The sequence below is a fragment of the Hipposideros armiger genome, unplaced genomic scaffold (assembly GCF_001890085.2).
Source record: "Hipposideros armiger isolate ML-2016 unplaced genomic scaffold, ASM189008v1 scaffold_371, whole genome shotgun sequence".
Lineage (NCBI taxonomy): Eukaryota > Metazoa > Chordata > Mammalia > Chiroptera > Hipposideridae > Hipposideros > Hipposideros armiger.
Genome location: NW_017731721.1, coordinates 1,527,023 through 1,535,699, shown reverse-complemented (window position 1 = coordinate 1,535,699; position 8,677 = coordinate 1,527,023). Strand labels below are relative to the sequence as shown.

The following is an 8,677-nucleotide window of genomic DNA, read 5'->3' as shown; positions in this document are numbered from 1 at the left end:
CGATGGCGTAGGCTGCAGCCCCTGTGGCAGTGGGTTGCCATGGGCTACCGTGTGTAGCCAGCAGCCAGCGTGAGCGACCAGCAGCCACAGTGAGCAGCCATCCAGAAGCCAGCGACTGATCTTTCTCGCCCGGGAAGAGTGCAATGATGGTGCCAACTTGGGCCAGTGAAGCAACGTCCTCCACAACTAGACTGAAGAACAAAGGGATAGCAACTTGTCTGTTCCCCTTGCCCCAATTCCCCAGTGCTGTTCCCATCCCCCAATTCCCCAACAAAAATCTTTAAAAAAAAAAAATCTTTATCTTTTCCACAGAACTAGAAGTAAAGCCCTTGAGGCTACACAGGTATAGAAAATATCTACTAAAGGATGAAAGCTGTCCAAGTGACTACTGAAACTACCTGCCAACATACACATAGATACAAGCACATAGATACTCTCAAAAAAACCCCACAAAAATCTTCAAATTGTCAGAACCAAGAGTTAGGGGAAAATCACTCTAAACATGGTGAAGTCATCTCTTTAATCATATACATAACCATATTTGTTTTACTTACCTATTTACTATCAAAAACAGAAATCTCATGCTATTTAACCCTACAAATGCTGAGAAACAGAAACAAAGGGTATAAATTGATTAAACTCATTTGCTTCGTGGCAGAGCAATCTTCCAGGTTTAATTTTTATATCTCTAATATTGAGAGGACCACTAAATTACAAGTACTTAAGATAAAAAAAAAATTTTTTTTTAAAAAGACAGACACAAAACAAATACCTGTCATTTTATCCAGTACAAACTTCAGAGTCCTAACAAAAAATGCTTAGGGGTATTTTATGGAAAGTAAAACTGAAAATTAAATGGGAATTTTTCACCCATTCTGACTAACATTTAGGAAACACTTATTTCATCTTCATAACAACTTCAGTTAAATACCATTATCATCCACAGCCCCCCCTACACCCCCAACTCCCTACTCCCACCCCCCACCCCCACGTTTTGCAGATAAGAAAAAGTTACTTTGCCTGAAGGTAAAGTAACCTGCCAAGGCTAGTAGGTCAGAGCCAGGATCTGAACCTAGGCAGTTTGAAGAGTATGCCATTACGCTACACTTAGCCACTATATCACAGCTGCCTTAGAGCAAACTTTAAGGCAACTAGTTACATACTATTTAAGGAGTATTATAAATCTCCTCACCAAGCTAAAGGGTCCCTGGCCCAGTTCTGCCTAGAGTGGCTAATAATCCAGAAGAAATGGATACTGAGGGCCGGCCGAGTGGCACATTGGTTAAGAGCTGGCTTGGGACGCCAGAGGGCCCCAGTTCAGATCCCACATGAGGGCCAGTGACACTGCCCTCTACAGCTAAGATGCTGAACAACAGCTCAACCTGAAGCTGGGCTACCGAGAGTCGCCGGTGTTGGTGTAGGATGCAGCCCCTGCTGCAATGGGTTGCCATGGGCTGCCGTGTGTGTAGCCAGCAGCCAGTGTGAGCTACCAGCAGCATTCAGAAGCCAGCGACTGATCTGCCTCGCCCGGGAAGGGCGCGATGGTGCAACGTCCTTCACAACTAAACTGAAGAACAAAGGACAGCAACTTGTCTGTTCCCCATCCCCCAATTCCCCAATAAAAATCTTAAAAAAAAAAAAAGAAATGGATACAGAAAACAGCCACCAGATAAGAACTAGGGTCCCCAGGGCAGAAGTCAATTCAGCTCTGCTGTAACTTTTATCCTAGGGCCAAGGTACAGTTAATTTTCAGTTAAAAAAAAAAAAGATAATATTCATAGTAGTTTATGTTTAAAAAATGTACCCTCTATCACAAAGCATTTATCATAATCTGAATTGTTTTGTCTGCAAGCTTCCCAATGGCAGTGACCTTGTTCACGGTCATTGCTCTTTAGTACCTTAAACAGTGACTAGCATACAGGAGGCCAACAATAGAATCTGTAGAATGAACTGACATATTAACATATGCTATATGAGGGTTTCTCAAACTTTACTGTGTATAAGGATCATCTAGGGATCTTGATAAAATGCAGATTCCAATTCAGCATCCAGATATAGGGCCTGAGAGCTTGTATTTTAACAAGCCCCTGGGTAAATAAAGTTTGCTGCTGATCTGGGGCTCGCACTTTGAATAGCAATGACCACCCTAGGTCATTTCCCCCAAGTTCTCCAAGTTGTCAAGAATCAGGATTCACTTACTCTCCACTGTGGAAGAAAATCTGAATTTTATTCAACAATAAAGATATTTCTCCTGGTCCTCTAGTATCAGAGGCAAAGACAAGACATATATCCATTACTTATATCCCCAAATTCCAACTACCACAGTTAGATGGTATCTGACAATTTCTTAAAAACCAAAACAAAACTGAGGCCTCTCCTGATTAGTGGCTTAATTTAGGGGGTCATGGACTGCAATGAAAATATAATCATAACTAAAGACTTCTCCCTAGAAAGTTCTTATTAAAGATTAAGAACCCTATTAATAGATATTTAGCATTTAAATAATTTAAATAGTCCTCAAAATACTGAGCCATTTTACTTCAAATTGGTCGTCTGAAAAAGCAAATGGCTAACTATACAAATGAACTAAAAAAACCCCCACAAATATCAATATTAAGTATCAAAATAATCCTTTCCAGAAAAGGGCACCTTTTAATTCCTAGTGAGTACAGTCAAGTCAGCAAACCATGTTACTTTCAAATGAAAATGACCACAAAAAAGTATATATGAAAGCAGCAGCTCACATACAGTGTTTATGTATCAGATACTATTCTAAGTGCTTTACATTAACTGTCAATCCTCTTAGCAACCCTACAAGATACTGTATTTCCCTCATGTAAAAGATGCTCCCATGTATAAGACGCACCTTAATTTTGGTGCCCGAAATTTGAAAAAAATGTATTACATAAAGTTATCAAACTCAAGTTTTATTCATCATAAAATTCATACAACTCCTCATCACTTGCGGGAAATGCAAGTTAAAAAACAAACACCTACAACCACTGTATAAGACGCACCCAGTTTTTAGACCCCAAATTTTCCAAAAAAAGGTGTGTCTTATACATGGGGAAATACGGTAGATAGTAACATTATCCTCACATATTAGTATTATTGTCAATTTACAAATAAGGAAACTGAGAAACAGGTTAAACAACTTGCCCAAGGTCATATATAATTAGAAAGTGGCCCAGCCTGAGCAGGCAGCCTGGCCCCAGAGTCCATGTTCTTAACCACTCTTTTATACAACCTTGTGTATAAATGTCTTATCATTATTACTCAACCATTGCTCTTTTTTTCTTCCCCCAACTCAAAAGGCTAGAATAATCCTACTTCTTCTCTTACCTTGCTCAACTACAAAGTTTTGTAAATCCTATAAATTTGCATTTACCATAGCCAATTCAGCAACAAATATTTCAGTATCAACTTATGTACCCTATGTTGCTTTGTCAATGATATGGAAAAAAACTGGCAATAAACACACAATGAATCTCTGATCTCTTCTGAAAAGTTAAAAATTATCATACAAACTAGGATACTTTTAAGATGAAACAGGGTGAGACATGTTCCAGAAAATAGGTATACACCATGTCTGTCCAGGACCAAACGGGAGGTATGGTCTCCCCACCTGTTGTGGTTTGTGGTGTCTAGTGGTATGAAATACTGGCTGAGTATGTGCTACACACAAACACTGAATACTCCTTACTTTTCTGCCCTGGCACAGAAACTGCTTTTCTTCTCTTCCCTCAATAATCTATAAACAAAACAAAACTTAATTCCTCATCCTTGGAGTCTGGCTTTCTGCCAACAGCTCATACCCTACCCCTAATCATATTTATCTAAAATACTCCTGTCTTTGATTTAGAGCCAGTCACTTATAAATACTGAAATACTTTCTGAACCAAAGATCAATTCAAATGGTCTGACAAGGCAACAGACAAGGGAGGAAATATAAGTATGGGATATTCAAAAGTTTCTTTTTCTTACATCTACTTATGCTTACACATTAGGAAAAAACATTTTTTTTCCAAAAGAGCAAATATAAAGTGCCTATTTGCATTTTATAATTTGTATTCCTTTAAATTTTGCATGTAAATGAGTACATATTTTAAGATGCTGCAATCTTCATCCGTTTTAATTTTTATTTGTCTAGTTAAAACTACACTCTTAAATTTCAAAGATTTTTTAATAAGCTAATTGCCCTGTTTGGCTTACTTAGAATCAGAGCAAATTGATAACAAGGCTGGAATTAGAAGTCAAAAAGTTACACAGCTCTTAAATCAGTGCTGTCTCACAGTAGTTATAGCAATCACCAGTGCTACTATCATGTAGTTTTGATAAATTTTCCAAAAATATTTAATAAAGCACAAATTTCAGTCATTTTGGAAGGCAATTACTTATATATAGGACAGTTTACATCACAGTAGTTACTCTGATGATTCTGTGATAGTATCTGTCAAGCTCTTGCCCACCTACACTGTATTGCAAGGCTTAATACATAACCCAACTCTATCATTAGAAATTATGATTTGAAATGTTCATGTCTAGTACTAAGGTTCACTTCCCCCTGAACAAACCCAAATTGATACAAATTAGTTGAGTACCAATATTTCTAGTTACTGGTTTTTCACATAACCATACTTTAAAGCACCATGGAGTGCTTTTCCATCTTTATGTTCACTTCTGAGCAGTTTATTCCATTTTCACATTTCAAAAATAATTTCTACTTCACTTTCAGTCCATTATACCTAAAAATATTTTATTTGAAAATGTTTTTATTCATTTTTAAATTCTGCATCAAGTTCCAATAAATATTCCAAAATCAAATTGTTTAAAAAACCACACAGCTACTCACTTATTTATAATTCTTCTTGGCAATCATTTCACAATTTGTTTAGACACTTTCTTCTTTTCTAAGTCACTTTAAAAAAAATCATTTTCAGTCAGTGATGTATCCAATAACTTTTTATAGGTGATTATTTAAGTTAATGGAATTAAAAGCTGAGTACTGTGCTTGAAGTGAAAGGCACACTACATATGACTACTGTAATATAAAATTAATGAAAAATTATCTAGGCAAATAGATCACTATTTTCATACTCTAAGGCTAACCTAAAATGTAAAATGTTATCACCCAAAAAAAGTAGAAAACTTAGCAAGTCAGATAACTTATTTTTTAAATTATGTAAGATCTGGGAGGGGGAAATGGGGAGCTATTTTTTAAAGTGCACAGAGTTTCAGTTTTGCAAGATGAAGAGTTCTGGAGATGGATGGTAGTGATGGCTGCACAACCATGTAAATATACTTAATACCACTAAACTGTACACTTAAAATGGTTAAGATGCTAATTTTTCTTATGTGTATTTTACCATAATTAAAAACAATTTTTAAAGGTATATGATTTATTAAAGCATCTTAGGGTGCATAAAAATCATTGCTACCTATATTCTTTCCTTTTTTTTTTTTTTAGCTGAGCCATCCTGCTACCTGTTGGTAGCTCAGTGGCTGCTCAGCTCGGGCTGGACTCGAAACACTGTTGCTCAGAGCTCAAACTTCATTGCTACCTAAATAAGTGGTTATAAGTATTCATTTTCGGGGGAAAAACTCTAAAGAGAGACAGAAACCCAATTAAAACACCACACACACGCGCGCGTGCGTCAAACAACTGGAGTAAATAGAGCTGGCTGAAAATATTAGAGGGGGGAAAATGATCTGAAAAATGAATAAAATGTCAGCAAACATAAAAAACATGAAAAAAATTGCGAACTGTCTACTTGGTGCTCAAAAATTTAAAATAATTCGCTAGCAGCCAGAAGGGAGCTGTTTCAAACTTACAGAATTTGTTTTAATGGAATTTATGTTGGGACATGTTTGACAATTTTATGAATTATTCCAAACATTTTTACCTCTTTCCAGAGAGCCAGACAATGTGTCTCCTTCAGAACAGAGGTGAGAAAAAGACAATCAACTACTGAAGTCAATATAGCCAGCCCTATGTCCGCAAGACCAAGTTTAAAAAAGTGACATCTAAGTATTAATTAAAATAGGATTCCTTGGCTGCCTGCAGATTTCTATTGCAGTATAGCTAAGTAGTTTAGAGTTCTAATTCCATCTGAAACATTCACCAGCTTTTAATCTTGGGCAAATTTTTAAAATTCTCTGTGCCTTAGTTTCTTTATCTCTAAAACGGAGATAATAATGCTCCTAACCTCCTAAGTAGGCTTGAGTAGATATACATGCATACATACAAAAACACTTAACAGGCCTGATATATAGTAAGCACAATACATGTGTATACCACTATTATTACAGCATTACTTTCATCAGTGCTATTATCTATCCCTAGTTAAGCTGGGTTCTCCATAAAAATGTACTCAAGTAAAAGATTTTGAACACAACTGCAGTGGACTCACAGATCCCAGATTAGAGAGTTCCTACTAAAGGTGATCCACAAGCAACTTGGTGTATAGTCAAGTGGTTCTTAATCTGTGCTATGGACCTCTTTCATAGTCCAATTAATCTATGGATCTCTTTTCAGAATACTGTTTTTAAATATATGAAATACACAGGATCACAAAATAAACCAACTGTATTATAGTCATCAAAATATTTTAAAATTTCTAATTTAGTAATAAATGTGCTTCTTTACTAGTAATACATTAAATAACAAGATTTTTTAAGAGTAATGAATGTAAACAATATTTCAAGATTATCTGCAAAAACTGTATTATATGAAAATATTTCTCTTGTTGCATTCATTGAAATTTCAAGAATTTTCAATTCTTTTCAATTCTAGATTTCAATCAGATGCTAGTAAAAATAAACAGGCAATTCCCCCCCCACACACCCAAGTTCATGGACTTCCTCAATTCTATCTCAGGACCTCAATTCTATCTATTAAGAACGCTTGGCTTAGAGGAAAGTGCAAAAATAAGTTTTGGAGCCAGAGGTTTATGTTCTAGAAGCCAGACTTCAGACTTTAGTCCTCACTTTATTCATACCTGAGTGACCTTAAACATTAAAGTTGAGCTTGGGTTCACTCGTTTAAAAATAATTCCTATACCATGAGGTTATAAAGATCAAATATTAGTTAACAAAATGCCAATGACAGGTGGCATTTTTTTTTACTAACTTTAATATATATTCAGCCCCAAGTATTTAGTGAATTGTTAATTTTTGATAAAACTCATTGTAAGAAAAATTTTAAGCCACTTACTGATTCACCAAAAAATAAAAATAAAAATAATGGAAACATTGATTTTATGTAACAGCTTAGCAAGACCCATGATTTGGCATATAGAATGACCTGTATCTAAATCTCAATTCCACTACTTTGCCTTTAATAAGTTACTTAACCTCTCCACCTCAGTTTTCTCATCTGTAAAACATTACATTGCTGTTTTAGAAAGGAGAGGATCTACCTTAAACACTTAATAAATGGAGCTGCTATTAAAGTTCACCTTTTAACAAAGCCAAAGGAATCAGTTTGGAACTCAAAAGTTTATTTTGGAATTCATGTCGATATAAATACAACTTCACAGGCTTTCTTTTGCCCCGCAAAACACATACACACTTAAAACCTGCAGCATTCGCACGGCGTAACTCCTAACACAAACTGGCACTGCTTAAAATCATATCTGATTTCTTATTTCTGCCTAAAGGAAAACAACAGTGAGGATAAACATCGGTAAACAGAAGGAGTTCAGTAATTTTAAATCTTTTCATGACTTACTTGGAATGTTCCAATGAATGTTTATTATCAATGTTGGACATACGCTAAGGTAACTGTGTCAATTTGAAACCTAACTTAAAGATATCACATTTACCAGTAACACTGATTAGATTTTTAAAGTGAGAGCATGTATTTACTTTACGCCGGAATATTACGGAATAAGATCCCTCCCTTCCTCCGAAAAAAACCCATAGACTGGCCCCAGCTCTCCTATCCATTATACAACCTGTAAATTCCTTCCCTCATTGAAAAGATTCTTTTTATGGGCATAGTTAACAAGTGCCAAGTTGCGAAGTTGCAGCTTTGACGTTTTCACAATGCAAGAACAATATGATCTGGAATCTACTTAAAGCATTAGCCAGGCAGTCAGCTGATGCTCATTGCACACAAGAGAAAGACAGAAATAAGAGAAATTAAACCTAGTATTTGTGTAAGGCAGGTATCCACTACTTTTAAGATTAAAATAGGACAACAGACGTTCCTTAAAGTAATAAAAAGTATTTCTATTGTTAAGCAACAATACAAAAAAAGGCTTTCCCCGGACTAGGTTCCTCTCATTCTTGACATTTTCCTTGTAAAGGGCTTTCATCGGTTCATAAAACCAACTCCTCACCCCCGAGCCGCTGCTTGAGTAACTTTTCCAAAAGGTCAAAGCGGTGCCTTTCAAGGCTTCAAAACCCTATTGGCTTCTCCTCTGTTCACAGTAACTCACTTTCCGCCCACAGAACGTTCCAGAGACCGAGGGACTGGGACCAAACAAAATTTGGTGAGGGTTGCTAAAAAGAGGCTTTCAACTTTCTTTTCGAAACACTTATACCGAATTCACCTTCCTCCCTCCGCGGCCCCACATGTTGCTTGCCTCCCTCCCAAAGGGCCCCGCGAGGCCTCGCTTCACCCCCCAGAACGCGCCCACCTGATTACCCTTTTCTCCGCAGACTCCGCCCCCCG

General features: G+C 36.6%; 1 protein-coding gene across 4 annotated transcripts in view; it reads right to left on the bottom strand.

The window, feature by feature from the left end:
- Window positions 1–8,677, bottom strand: part of LARP4 (La ribonucleoprotein 4) — a 64,918-nt gene that overhangs the window by 55,642 nt on the left and 599 nt on the right. The gene's annotated exons all lie outside the window — the stretch shown is intronic.